The 14,980-nt window shown below is 43.9% G+C and overlaps 1 protein-coding gene across 6 annotated transcripts in view; it reads right to left on the reverse strand.

Moving 5' to 3' along the window:
* The window catches only part of TPST2 (tyrosylprotein sulfotransferase 2), an 81,470-nt gene extending 67,005 nt beyond the window's left edge, over positions 1-14,465 (reverse strand). For 2 of the 6 annotated variants that reach the window (XM_077461382.1, XM_077461380.1), the window contains exons 1-2: positions 14,341-14,465; positions 12,226-12,274 (exon numbers count right to left, since the gene is read on the reverse strand). The gene's annotated coding sequence lies outside the window, so the exon portion shown is untranslated. Of the gene's footprint in view, positions 1-10,747; positions 10,781-12,192; positions 12,275-14,340 lie in introns of those variants that run through there. The other 4 variants (XM_077461379.1, XM_077461378.1, XM_077461383.1 and 1 more) reach the window with 3 other exon arrangements.
* Between the last annotated feature and the right edge of the window lie 515 nt (positions 14,466-14,980).

Raw genomic sequence — 14,980 nt, forward strand, 5'->3', positions numbered from 1 at the left:
TAACTATTTTAAGTTTCGGGCCTACTTATGTCCTACATCTGGTATTCAATCCAATCCTTTGAGTCACGCATGAAAGAAAAGACAAGCTTGTATAATGATTTTAATAGATGCAAGGTGCATTAGTCAGCAGATTAGGCTTTATTTGAAGTATAATTATCTTATAGGCACATGCAATGCTTGCTAAAAGCTAATGTGAATCCCCCTCCCATCATAAAATCTCTAACTTTTTCATAAGTTAACAAATATAATATTTCTAAACGGTAAACTATTCTTTTCAACTAAAATCAAAACGTATCAATACTTTTCACAGTTGAACAGCCTCAGAGCCGGTTCACACAGGGGCAACCTGGGATCCGACTTCAAGTCGCCCCAAGTCACGTGGTTGAGAAAATCAATGGAAGTGAATGCAGCCGTCTTAATGTACGCTACTGCAGTCAATGCAAATTGTACCCATTGATTTCAATGGAAGTCGCCTCCAAGTCGGATCTCCATCTATATTGAGATGACAGTATTGGGGAAGGGCGCCCACCTTCCCCAAAGCACCCGCCACCCATGTTGAGGGCATGCGGCGTGGTGCGGTTCAAGAGTGGGGAGAGGGGCCCTCGATCATCCCCACCCCCTTTCCTGACTGGTCGGCTGCGTGCTCGTATAAGGGTCTGGTATGGATTTTGTGGGGACCCCCACGCTGTTTTTTTTCTGCAGCATAGGGGGCGTTCCCCTTGAAATCCATACCAGACCTGGTATGGTATGCTCTTGGAGGGGGAACCCATGCCAGTTTTTTTATTTAAAATATGCCGTGGAGTTCCCCCTCGAGAGCCGATTATTCTGCGATTGGCCACGGCCAAAGTTCCCAAAGTCGTGTTGAAGTCGCGCTGTGATTCATACTCAGTCGTGTCCAAGTTGCCTCCAAAAGTCGCGCTTTTTTTTTTTTTTTTTTTTTTTTTTTACACAGCCAAAAATGAAAAACGCTTCTAAAAAGGCAAACGCAGCACATAAACACGACAGAACAGACGTTTTAAACATGAGTTACTATCTGTCAAGTTAAATCGTTCAGAAGAGGAGAGGTTGAAAAAACTTCTCATGTACATTAAGCCTTAGAACCACAATAAGTCAATATAAGTCAGTTTGCCTTTATGCATATTAAACATTAAAAAACAGTCTTTCACATTTTTAATAGAGTTTTGACTTTACACCAATAAAAAGAAATCCTGCAGAAAATAATGGCTATCTACGCCTAGTTATCGACCTTCTATAAACATGATGATATTAATGTAAGGTAAATTAATTTCACTTTAAAAAACTCTTGGGGAAAAAAAAAAAAAAAAAAAAAACTGAATACTGATAAAAAATAAATGCTTTAAAAATAGGGCAAAGAAGTCTGGCAAATGACCAAACTGTCAAAATTACAGATCAGCCAGAACAAATATACTCGCAATCCAAGGTTTTACCATATTGTTTTATTTTTATTTTTTATTTTTTATTTTTTTTTTTTTTTTAATAGATACTTTTTTGATATGCTGGTCTGTACTATCAGAAAAAAAATTTAAAAAAATAATCAGATTCTTCTGGCTGCCAGTGGGTGAATACCTGAGACCTTTGTGAAACTTTTAAATGGAACTTTGCTTTAGTAAGGCCCCATTCACACCTGAGCGGTTTGTAGCTTGAAGCCTGACGCTACAAAATGCTGGGAGGGGGAAAAAAAAAAATCTATTATTCTCAATGGAGATGGTTCACATCTCCACTCCATGTCGCCTGAAGCCGAACGCCTGAAGCTCAAACAAGTTCTGGACCCTTTTTTGTCGCTCAAATCGGGCAGATTTGGGCGTATTTCTTTTTGTGTATTTCTTCTGGTGACCTTTTGCCTTGCACAAAATTGCAGCAAAACGCGGTAAAATTGTGTGATTTTCTGCCTCAAAACGCCATGCTCAGGTGTGAATGGGGCCTCAGTGTCTAAACCAGGGGCCTCCAAACCTTCTAAACAAAAGGGCCAGTTTATTGTCCTTCAGACTTTAGAGGGGCCGGACTGTGGCCAGGGGAAGTTGACATTTTCCTAGCATCAGTGGGTGTAAACATCACCACATTTAGTATTAGTGGGAGGAATAGTGCCCCATTATTAGTATCAGTGGGAGAAATGGTGCCCCATTGTTATCAGTTGGCAGAATAATGTCTTGTATCAGTAGCAGGAACAGTGCACCAGGGGCTGGATAAAGGCAAGCAAAGAGCAGCATCTGGCCCCAGGGCCACAGTTTGGTGACCACTGGTCTGGGTCAAGAATCTGCATAACCTGACCTTTCCAATAACACTATACTTAAGGTGATACTAAAACACACACGGTTTAATTCACATTGCTCCTTCTATTTCTGTATGTGGATGATGGCACTGTAATTATTTTTATAGAAAAAAAAAATATATATCTAAGTACCTTTTTCCTATATGATATACAGCTGTCACATGACCCAGCTCTCTCCCAGCCTGTTTGCACAGAAACATAAGCAGGAGGAGCTTATAATGCTTTGCTACTGGTCACATGTTAAAAAAAAAAAAAAAAAAAAAAAAAAAGAGCCTTTGGAATTAAGGAGTAAAAAAATAAAATAAAAAAAAATAAATAAACCATTTTAAATTGTTATAAAAATATATTATTTGAAATAAAATCTTTATTATTTTGTGGAAATAACATTGTGTGGGTGGATTTCTGCCAGTCACAGGCTCGGTCATGCCCCTGCAGCCTGTGTCTTAGAATAAGAGGGAGAAGATGCCACCATTAATCTACATGCAATATACCACCCCTATGGTGTTTAGCTGGTTAGTGGCATGGAGGACAACAGAAGGAGTGAGCTGTCATTTCCCACTGTGTATATGCCCACATGTGTAACTCTATACTCACACGACCTGTTGAGATGTAATAGGGGAGGAAATGCTCAGCATAGGAACTCACTGAAACTGAGCATGTGCAGAGTTGCCACCACAGCTGCAAAATCCCTAGCTGAATATAGGATATGAACAGAAGGTGGAGATGGAGAGCAGCACGATCAACCAGTTTTTTTTGCAGAATACAGAAAAACAATCTCATAGTGAGTATGAAGAGCATGTGATACAACATTTGATAGTTTTTTTTTGTTTTTTTATGATGTGGGTTTAACCACTTGCCGACCGCCGCACGCCGATGTACGTCGGCAGAATGGCACGGGCAGGCATAAGGGCTTACATGTACGTCCTTGCCTGCCCGCCGGTCGGGGGCCCGATCGGGCCCCCGCCCGGTATTCGTTCGGGAGCGATCCCGGACGAGGGGACGGCCATTCATTCATGGCCACCCCCTCTCGATCGCTCCCGGCGAATGAAAATGTCCCGTGACATCACTTCCTCTCCTGTAATGTAAACACAGGAGAGGAAGTGATGTATTCTCTCCTCCGTGTCGGTAGTTTTCGTTCCGGCACCGAGGAGAGAGGTTCGGTGAGTTGCACCAACACACCCCACATACAGTAGAACATGCCAGGCACACTCACACCCCCCCTTTACCCCCGATCACCCCCCAATTACCCCTGCCCCCCCAGTCACAGTGACACCAATTGCTTTTTTTTTTTTTTTTTTGCATTGGTGTCATTTGTGACTGTAGTAACTGTTAGGGCAGTTAGGGTTAGCCCCCTTTAGTTCTAATGTGCCCCCCTAACCCCCCCAATAAAGGTTTAACCCCGTGATCACCCCCCTTCGCCAGTGTCACTAAGGCTGGGTTCACATTGCAGCGGTTTATGAGAACGAATGTGATTCGCACCGCACTGCAGTGCAAATCACATCCGATCTCTGTGCGATTCGAGTTCAGCCATACAGATAGTATGGCTGAATTCGTGTCGCACCCGCCGCAAATTCGCACGGGACCCTTTTTTTGGCCCGCAGCAGAATCGGATCGCATGGGTGTTCACACCATGCGATCCGAGTTTGCAGATCGCACTGCGATATGCGAACTGATCTGGGGGTGTCATTAACATTTCACTGACACTCCCAGCAGTTTGCATAGGGCAGTGTGAACTGCCGCCGGGAGGCATGCGATGCGGGAACCCGCCGCGGATTCATGGCGTTCCCGCATCGCTCCAGTGTGAACCCAGCCTAATAAGCGATAGTTTTTCTGATCGCTGTATTAGTGTCACAGGTGACGCTAGTTAGGCAGGTAGGTATTTAGGTTCGCCGCAGCTTTTTATAGCGCCAGGGACCCCCATATACTACCGCATAAAGCCCCCTGATTGCCCCCTAGTTAACCCTTTCACCAGTGATCACCATATAACTGTTACAGGTGACGCTGGTTGGTTAGTTATTTTTTTATAGTTTCAGGGCACCCGCCATTTATTACCTAATAAAGGTTTAACCCCCTGATCACCCGGCGGGTGTCATTTGTGACTGTAATAACTGTTAGGGCAGTTAGGGTTAGCCCCCTTTAGTTCTAAGGTACCCCCCTAACCCCCCCAATAAAGGTTTAACCCTGTGATCACCCCCCGTCGCCAGTGTCACTAAGGCTGGGTTCACATTGCAGCGGTTTATGAGAACGGATGTGATTCGCACCGCACTGCAGTGCAAATCACATCCGATCTCTGTGCGATTCGAGTTCAGCCATACAGATAGTATGGCTGAATTCGTGTCGCACCCGCCGCAAACTCGCACGGGACCCTTTTTTTGGTCCGCAGCAGAATCGGATCGCATGGGTGTTCACACCATGCGATCCGAGTTTGCAGATCGCACTGCGATATGCGAACTGATCTGGGGGTGTCATTAACATTTCACTGACACTCCCAGCAGTTCGCATAGGGCAGTGTGAGCTGCCGCCGGGAGGCATGTGATGCGGGAACCCGCCGCGGATTCGTGGCGTTCCCGCATCGCTCCAGTGTGAACCCAGCCTAATAAGCGATCGTTTTTCTGATCACTGTATTAGTGTCACAGGTGACGCTTGTTAGGCAGGTAGGTAGGCATTTAGGTTCGCCGCAGCTTTTTATAGCGCCAGGGACCCCCATATACTACCGCATAAAGCCCCCTGATTGCCCCCTAGTTAACCCTTTCACCAGTGATCACCATATAACTGTTACAGGTGACGCTGGTTGGTTAGTTATTTTTTTTATAGTTTCAGGGCACCCGCCATTTATTACCTAGTCTCACTAGTGTACCCCTAAATTTAGGGGTGTCTACTTTCCAAAATGGGGTCATTTGGGGGGGGGGGGGGGGTTTGTGCCATCTTGGCATTTTATGGCCTTCAAAACTGTAACGCCCTTAGAAAGCCTGAAGGCGGTGCTTGGTTTTCGGGGCCCCGTACACGGCTAGGCTCCCAAAAAGTCCCACATATGTGGTATCCCCGTACTCAGGAGAAGCAGCAGAATTTATTTTGGGGTGTCATTTCACATATGCCCATAGCATGTGTGAGCAATATATCATTTAGTGACAACTTTGTGAAAAAAAAAAAAAAAAAAAAATTTTGTCATTATTCAATCGCTTGAGGCAAAAAAATAAAATATTCAATGGGCTCAACATGCCTCTTATCAATTTCCTTAGGGTGTCTACTTTCCAAAATGGGGTCATTTGGGGGGGTTTTGTACTGCCCTGCCATTTTAGCACCTCAAGAAATGAGATAGGCAGTCGTAAACTAAAAGCTGCGTAAATTCCAGAAAACGTACCTTAGTTTGTAGATGTGACAACTTTTGCGCAAACCAATAAATATACAATTATTGACTTTTTTTTTACCAAAGACATGTGGCTGAATACATTTTGGCCTAAATGTATGACTAAAATTGAGTTTATTGGATTTTTCTAATAACAAAAAGTAGAAAATATCATTTTTTTTTTAAATTTGCGGTCTTTTTACGTTTATATCGCAAAAAATAAAAATCGCAGAGGCAATCAAATACCATCAAAAGAAAGCTCTATTTGTGGGAAGAAAAGGACGCAAATTTTGTTTGGGTACAACATTGCATGACCGCGCAATTACCAGTTAAAGCAGCGCAGTGCCAAAGTGTAAAAAGACCTCTGGTCATTTACCAGCAAAATGGTCCGGTCTGAAGGTGATTAATGACACTTTAACAGAAAAATATTGTTAAGCATAGCCATAACTACCAGACAGCAAAGGTTGCTTAGATAGAAGTATACAAAACATCTTAAAATGGTTTTCCGACCTGCAATCATGTAAACTGCTGAAAAGTTTTAGTATTCTGCATCACTTAGCCCATATGCTTCTTATGTCTCCTGGTGTCACTTGACCAAACCTAGGACACAGGCACATTAGAGGCATACAAACTTCTAGCTTTCCTCCATGCGCAGAAGCTGCATATAGCCACCCACAGACATAAATGGTTGTGCACAGCTGTACAAGGGGTATACACTGGTACTCACATATAGTATATGGATGCAAACCCCAGGTGCAGGTTTTCTGTGATTGGAGAATACGTTCATACACCTGATTATATCTACACACAACCATTCGTGTCTATGGGTAGCTGTATGCAGCACCTGGGCTTTCCAGATGCAGAAAAGAGTGACTTATTGCTGTGCCTGAAGCTTTACTCTGCTTAGTGAGTTTCCTGCTCACACAACTCGGTATCGATTGCAAAACTTGGCAGAGAAATTTGATTTCATGTTACATTATCTTCAGATCTTACACTAGTCTGTGTAATATGGCATCTCACCCACACATGGCAGTGATAAAAGCAGTTTCCAGGTGGGTAAGGCAGAATTGACTTAATGGGGTAAAGTTGGATGTGGGTCTAACTAAAGAAGAGCACACTGGTCTTTAGAATGATTTACTCGCTGACATCTAGTAAATTGTGGGTTCAGTTATGTATCCAGGCATTGCTGTAGTGCACCTGCCCATCCGTTATGGAAGAGTGCTTTACAATCCTGACCACTTGTACAAAATACACATACAAAATGCCAGATCATTCAAAGGGTTAATATAAAATACCTCCTAGTGATAAATCAGAATCTAACATACATTGGACATTTGAAATCGGCTTGCAGACCAATAAAAAAAGAAAAAGATAGAACAGATTAAGTCAACCTGTGAGTAGAGCAGTACAGGGGTTGTCCACTGTTTACCTACATCTGAAAATATACAAGTTGTTTGGTTGCCATGCGGACCCATCGCCTTCAATACTTTGAGCTACTAACCTGTGCATCTATTTAGCACAGGAAAGTCAGCCATTCTTATACGAATCCTTGTTCTGGGTCATTGCCTCACCACCAGAACATCAGTACGATAGCCAGGAACATAACATTTTTGGAAGAGATCAGAAACAGTGGCATCCATGTTTCTGACGTGTTTCTTTTTGGAAGCAGACAAACCCAAACTACCATGAGGAACTATTCAGAATCTGGCCACTGCAAAACAAAGTCCAACTCAGTTCAAAGCTGAAGTCGGTTTTTTCTAAAGCACGCCAGGGTTAGAACCTATGCCAAGTTTTTACTGCTCTCTATGTCCACATTCAGAAGTGGTTTGAAAGGTTTTAACAGGCATGTGTGACTATGGGCAGGGTTCACCTCACTTCTTGCCTCAGTGAGTACTACCAGCATACAAGAGGTCTTATTTACTTCCACTTTCCTCATGAGAGATATGGTGGTATTTTAGAAATTTCTTGCAACAAAAGCAACAGACAGATTCATGTCACTTGTCTGGAATTGCTTTTTCAATCCCAATTGAAGCTTCAGTTCAGCCAAATACATTCCAGGAGCATCAAAACAAAAAGGGGTTCAATGTCTTCGCAGTTTGTTCTCTGCCATAGCAAAAAAAAAAAAAAAAGCCCATCTACTGCCAGCACCTGTAGTGTGGAAGCAGTGGTCTCACTGCAGAGACTAAAACCTCTAGCTCTGCTATCACATTTGCCAAATTGGTGAGCAGTGGCAGAAGCATGCAGGACAACTAATTACAAAATGTCCTTAGTGGACAAAGGACGAGGAAATTAAAAGCATATTTTAAGCCACCAACTAACCATAAATTAAAGGTGTGGATTTAGCACCTAAAATTAGACCAAAATGAATACCTTGGAGTAAAGTTCCTACAAAAGAGAGTGCTAATAAGGTCCCGGAGGTATGGATATATACAAAAAAAATGTATCAGCAATTATAAATGTGCAACAATCAGTCAAACAGTAGAAAATGTACCAACACACCACATTAAAAAGGATTGCCAATTCTTTTAATGTGATGGGTTGGTGCATATATATTTTTTTTTTTTGGGGGGGGGGAGAGGGGGGTTCTACTGAGAAGCTTTCCTCCTAGGTATTCTTAGCATGCTGAACCACTGTTTCTACACAGAGAGCAAGGGTCCCACACTGCAGATGATGGCAGAGAACAGGCTTTTCCACTCAGGCTGTGGCTGCTTTAGAAAGAAAAACTGTAAAACATTGAACATGTTTTGATGCACCTGGAATGTATTAGTTGCCAATTTAAACTGAATTGGGCTTTAAAACAGAACCAGTCAGAAGTTGGCCTAGTCAAACATCTGAAAATTGCACGTTAATGATAATTAACAATGTATAATATGGATAATGATAATAAATGATGATAATAATAACTAATACATGACAATGATTGCGTGAGCTTACTTGTGCCAGCTACCAATTATCCATATGGATACTGCACCAGACTAAAATCACAAGTATGACTATCTTAAGATTTATATTTGCGTCCTCATTAACTTTACTCTGTCTAAGGCCCCTTTCACATGGGGCTGACCGTTTTTAGTACTCTGCTTGCTCCTCGGGGATCGCTCCGTTGATCCCCGCTGAGCCGGTGGATGACAAGTACATCTTTTCACTCTGTGCATGGATGGACCCGTCAGAGAGTCCACTCTTCCCTATATAGGGGGGGGGGGGGGGGGAATTAGATCATTACAGACCGCCTGTCCTTTTTCATCTGCCCGACAATATTTTTCCATCCGATGACGGGTGGAAAAAAAAAAAAAAAAAAAAAAAAAAAAAAAAAGGTTTTCCTCTGTCACACTTTTTTCGGATAGGTGCGGGTCGGATGTCAGTGGGCATGTCACTGTTGACATCCGTTGCTCCATAGAGGATGGACAGGCGGATCTGAACAGTGTGTGAAAGAGCCCCTAAATATAAACAGCTCAGCATAAAGTGCATATATATTGCTAAAACGTTTCTTAGTTTTGAACAGAGTAGACAAGGGTTACAACCTGTCAGTTTATGTCTGTTGTCTGTAAACCACTCACCTCCTGTTCTGCTACCAGCTATAAAATGTTTAAGACTTTCCGCCTCTGTAACAAGTTAAAAAAGGACAAATGGGGTCAGTCTCACTCAGTGGTTCTCAACCTCAGTCCTCAATGACTCCCCAACGGGCCATGTTTTGGGAACTTCCCTTAGATAAAATAGCTCTTATCAATACCATGTCATTGATATTGATTTAAAGCAGCAAAGCAAAGGGAAACCTGAAAACATGGCCCGTTGGGGGTACTTGAGGACTCAGGTTGAGAACCACTGATCTAACTAATAAAGGGACACAAACAACAATAAAAAGTTCAAAGGGGGTTCTAATTCTTTCCTACTCTGAAACTGAAAAAAAAAATGTATTATACTATCTGAAATCTCCTAATCCAGTCATTATGCCATTACCTTTCATTGGATTTTTTTAAATTATTTTTTTACTTACGCTGTTTACTTTTGCTTTAAATGTCAAACTCAGACAACGTACTAGAGCTAAACAAAGTGGCACAAACCTGTTACCAGTGGGCCTGCACAATTATAAAGTTTAAAGCCCCAGTCCAGGCAAGTATGAAGCCCCTCTCCTACCTCATCCAAGTTTTTAGCTTTTCTTACCTAGTGAAGAAAGTTCATTTTCACCTAAGTCTGCTGTCTAGTACTCTCTGTTGTATATTTTCCCCTCACTCATTGTGGTTCCCTAGCGTCTCCCTGAGCTTACGTCACTTCCTTTGTGGTTCCTGAGAGGAACCTGATGTTGGACAGCCAATAAGCAGTGACGTTGATACCAAAAAGGACTCACCAGATGTAAAAGAAACAAGAGAGAATGCTTGGGACTGAAGCATCACATGAGCTCATCTTTGAGTAAATAAGGTATTTTAGTATTTTTTTTATATATCCAGCAATCGGTTGGAGGGAAAGTCAGAGATGGGCTATAAAATCAAATATAAACATTGAGACTGCAGAGAGAAAAAAAAAAAAAAAGCGACGCTCAAAGCAACACTTTGTAATGACTTACATAAATCTTGTCAGTGTGCGGGGTAGTAAATAGACATTTAAATATATGAAAGGGCATATTACAGTATTTCTTCTAATATACGACCAATACATAAGAAATTGTGTTGTGCAGAACTCACAATAAGATAAAGAAATTTTGGACTAACGTTCCCAGCAGGCATCCCTTCCCATAAGCTAGTTTTGTGTACCACACCTTTCCAGTCCGCCAAAGAATCTGAATGTCTGCTTTAGGCAAAAAGCCAGCATCCAACATATGTCGCAAGACAAGACACGGACTGTCTTCACTAAGCTCAACAGTGGGGCTACAATAGGTTAACAACTAGCACTTTGTAAGTATGTGCAACACACCGCAACACTTCAACTTCTTAGCACGCAAAAGAAAGGGGACCAAGTAAAAAACATCTGCTGTGGAGTCTGCTGATGTGTATAACTCCAGAGAAACATTTCCAAATCTGGTTTCTAAAGTGATAATATAAGTACAGAGGAATAAGTGATGATTCGAGAGACACTACATCAATCTGATCCTAAATATACACCGGTCAGCCACTCACCTAATATTCAGAAAGTCCCCCTTTTGCCACCAAAACAGTGCTGTTCCGTCGAGGTATGGACACCACTACACCTCTGAAGGCATACTGTGCTAACTGGCACAAACCTTTCAGTAGCAGGTCCTTTATCTCCTGCAAGTTGAGAGGTGTGGCCTCCAGAGATCGGACTTGTTTTTCCAGCACATCCCACAGATGCTTCATTGGATTAAGATCTGGAGAGTTGGGATGCCAAGTCAAACTTGTTATGTTCCTCAAACCATTCTTGAACAATTCTTGCAGTGTGGCAGGGCACATTATCTTGCTGAAATAAGCCATTACCATCAGGGAAGACCATTTCCATGAAGGGGTGTACATGGTCACAGTTTACGTAGGTGGTATGTGTTACATAACATCCACATAAATGGCAGGACCCAAGCTTGCCAAGCAGAACATTCCCAAAGAATCACACTGCCCAAGCCAGCTTGCCTTCTTCCATTACTACATCCTGGCGCCAACTCTTTACTAGGTAAGAAACGCACACTCACCTGATTATCCACTTGACGCAAAAACATGATTCATTGGACAAGACCACGTTCTTACATTGCTCTGTGGTCCAGAGATGATGCACACATGCCCATTGTGGGCGTTTTTTTCTGTGGACATGGGACAGCATGGACACCCTGAGCGGTGTGCATCTGCACAGAACCCTACACAAACTGCAATGCCCATTTAATTTGTGTTCAACTTCAGAGAAAACATGTTCCCTTGCTGCCTAATATATCCTACCCACTTTCAGATGCCATTCAATTGGATAATCAATGCAATTAACTTTACCAGACAGTGATCATAAAGTTAGGGCTGATTGGTGTATATGGTCTGCCATGTTCATATTCATAAACATAAGAATAAGACCCCTTTCACACTGGGGCAGTTTTCAGGCATTTTAGCGCTAAAAATATCACCTGAAAACTGCCTCTCATGCTTCCCCAGTGTGAAAGCCTGTGGGCCTTGATACTGGGGCGGTGCTCTTGCGGGACGGGAAAAAAAGTCCTGCAAGCAGCATCTTTGGGGCAGTGTAGAAGCGCTGTATACAGCGTTCCTACAGCGACACTGCTTCGGAACCACCGCAGCGCAGGCACTTTTAACCCCTTCTTGGGGGTTAAAAGCATGCCGCTAGCGGCCAAAAAGACTGGCTAAGACTAGTGGTGCTTTACCGCTAACTGACCTGCCGCCCCAGTGTGATAGGGGTCCTAAATTAATAAACAGTCTTCCGCCCCAACTGTAGTGAAAAGTAGCTACAAATAATAACAAAATGCTACAATGGTTACTTCGAAGCAAGAATAACATCATACTACTAATGTGCATGTCTGAAATAGTTACCGAGGGGCAAATACAATTACAAAACAGCTGCTACACAGCATATGCAAGGGCCACAGTGAAAAGCATCAAACAGGTGACCATGGACTGACCTTTTGGTGGATTACTGCCAACCTGATCTTTACCTTGTAAGGTCCACCTTCACAGATGAGGGTGTGTGCATTGTGCCACTACCTGCAAATACAAAACAGTTCAGTGCTGGAGTCAGGGAAGTAACTTTTCCTCATCAAACATTGTTCTGTATAGTCTGTCCTCTGGTCTGTAGACTCCCTGCCCCCAGTACTGTACAGTGCCTATCCTCACCCCCTTCTGTACAGTCAGCCCATTTTGTATATGTAGTCCTCACCATGTACAGCCCCCCCCCCCCCAGTTCAGCACTGATAGTCCTCTCCCCTGTACAGTCAGCCCCCATTCAGTATAGGCAATTCTCTCCCCCCCCCCCCAAGTTCAGTATTGATAGTCCTCTGTACAGTCAGCCCCCCACGTTTTAGATTTATTCCTCTTTGTACAGTCATCATGCTGATTCAGTATTGATAGTCCTCAGCCCATTCTGTATAGGTAGTCCTCTGCTCTGTATAGTCAGCCCCCCCATGTTATATATGTAGTCCTCACCCCTGTACTGTCATCTCCCCCCTTTCAGTACTGATAGTCCTTTACCCTGTACAGTTGTCCCCCTCCTCTAGACGCTCAGTCCCCAAGCTCCACAAAGTCAGTACCCCTATTTTGTACATTTAGTCCCCAACATTCTGGACACTTAGCCCCCCTATGCAGTCACCCCCCTTGTATCCCAGTTCTGAACAGTGAGCATCCCTATCCTTTACAGTTGGTCCTCCAGCTGCAGGCACTTGTGTTATGAACAGCCAGACCCCCCGGTTCAGTGCAGGGATTGCCGACCCAGTGGTGATCCATGCAAACAGGTACAGGTAAGTAGTAGTAGTAGTGATGAAGGGATCAGTGCTGTATGTAGAGGAGTAGTAGTGATGATGGGAGCAGTGCTGTATGTAGAGGAGTAGTAGTGATGATGGGAGCAGTGCTGTATGTAGAGGAGTAGTAGTGATGATGGAAGCAGTGCTACCCTGTTTCCCCTAAAATAAGACCTAGCGTGATTGTCGGCGATGGCTGCAATATAAGCCCTACCCCCCAAATAAGCCCTAGTTAAAGTCCTTCTATGTCTTATTCTCAGGGTAGGGCTTATTTTTGGGGAAAGAGGATGGGGTTTATTTGGGGGGTAGGGCTTATATTGCAGCCATCACCGACACTCATGCTAGGTCTTATTTTAGGGGAAACAGGGTATATGTAGTGTAGTAGTAGCGATGATGATATGAGCAGTGCTGTATGTAGAGGAGTAGTAGCGATGATGATATGAGCAGTGCTGTATGGAGTGTAGTAGTAGCGATGATGATATGAGCAGTGCTGTATGGAGTGTAGTAGTAGCGATGATGATATGAGCAGTGCTGTATGGAGTGTAGTAGTAGCGATGATGATATGAGCAGTGCTGTATGGAGTGTAGTAGTAGCGATGATGATATGAGCAGTGCTGTATGTAGTGTAGTAGTAGCGATGATGATATGAGCAGTGCTGTATGTAGTGTAGTAGTAGCGATGATGATATGAGCAGTGCTGTATGTAGTGTAGTAGTAGCGATGATGATATGAGCAGTCCTGTATGTAGTGTAGTAGTAGCGATGATGATATGAGCAGTCCTGTATGTAGTGTAGTAGTAGCGATGATGATATGAGCAGTCCTGTATGTAGAGGAGTAGTAGAAGCGATGATAGGAGCAGTGCTGTATGTAGTGTAGTAGTAGTAGTAGCGATGATATGAGAAGTGCTGCATGTAGTGTAGTAGCGATGATATGAGCAGTGTTGTATGTAGTGTAGTAGTAGCGATGATATGAGCAGTGCTGTATGTAGTGTAGTAGTAGTAGTAGTAGCGATGATATGAGCAGTGCTGCATGTAGTGTAGTAGGAGCGATGATATGAGCAGTGCTGTACGTAGAGGAGTAGTAGTGCGGACACACACATTACTGAGCTCTCTATACACTGCATGATCATCTAGCAGACACATACTGGAGTGATGGCAGAGTCCGCCAATGAACGGAGGGGCCCCACGAACACACGGGGCTCCCCCAAACACAGCGGCACCCTCAAACTTACAGGAGCCCCAAGAAGCCCCCCGCCTCCATTTCCCCTCTACAGTCACCCCCCCCCCCGAACACGTCCCCGCCCCCTCCCGGGCTCTCACCTCTGGCACTGTCCCCCCTGCACACGGGGAATTCTCTTCTCCCTCACCGAACCGGTCGCGCGCCCACGCACACGCGTCCTCCTGCACGGTCAGACAGTCTCTTTCCCCGCCCACGCAAATTCAGGGCCGCGCGCACAACCCCAAACCACGCCCCTCGCGCCTGTCCGTGAGCCACGCCCCCAGCCGCAGATTAGGTTGGCTGCGCGCTCCGGAGTGGTCGGCAGGGGGTGGTGTGACGCGCACAGTATGCACCGTTATGTGTGGCCACATGTGCACTCTGAGGGTGCCTTGTTTGCCCAAATATTAGGGATATACAGTAATAAAAAGGAGATGGTATAGTCAGCTATTCCTGGAAGGCTATGAATCTCTCTGACAAGCCTTTGTAAACACAATGTCATGGTGTGCTTCATGCACACAGATGTTTAGTTGCTCATGTGTACTGAGGCATAAACTCCCTAGGGTGCCTCATTAAGCCACCAATACAAGGGTGAAAACAATGGTTTTTCTATGTGCCCTAGCAGTGACCTGCATTCACCCACTGTGGAGAAAAACACATCACTGCGTGTTATGTGAATGAGTCCTAAAGGCTCACACTACATGCCACCTATATGCCCAATGTACATGGCCACCTAGCAGCTCC

This window comes from Lithobates pipiens, unplaced genomic scaffold (genome assembly GCF_037356315.1).
Source record: "Lithobates pipiens isolate NorthernLeopardFrog02 unplaced genomic scaffold, aLitPip1_a1.2 Scaffold_3, whole genome shotgun sequence".
Classification (NCBI taxonomy): domain Eukaryota; kingdom Metazoa; phylum Chordata; class Amphibia; order Anura; family Ranidae; genus Lithobates; species Lithobates pipiens.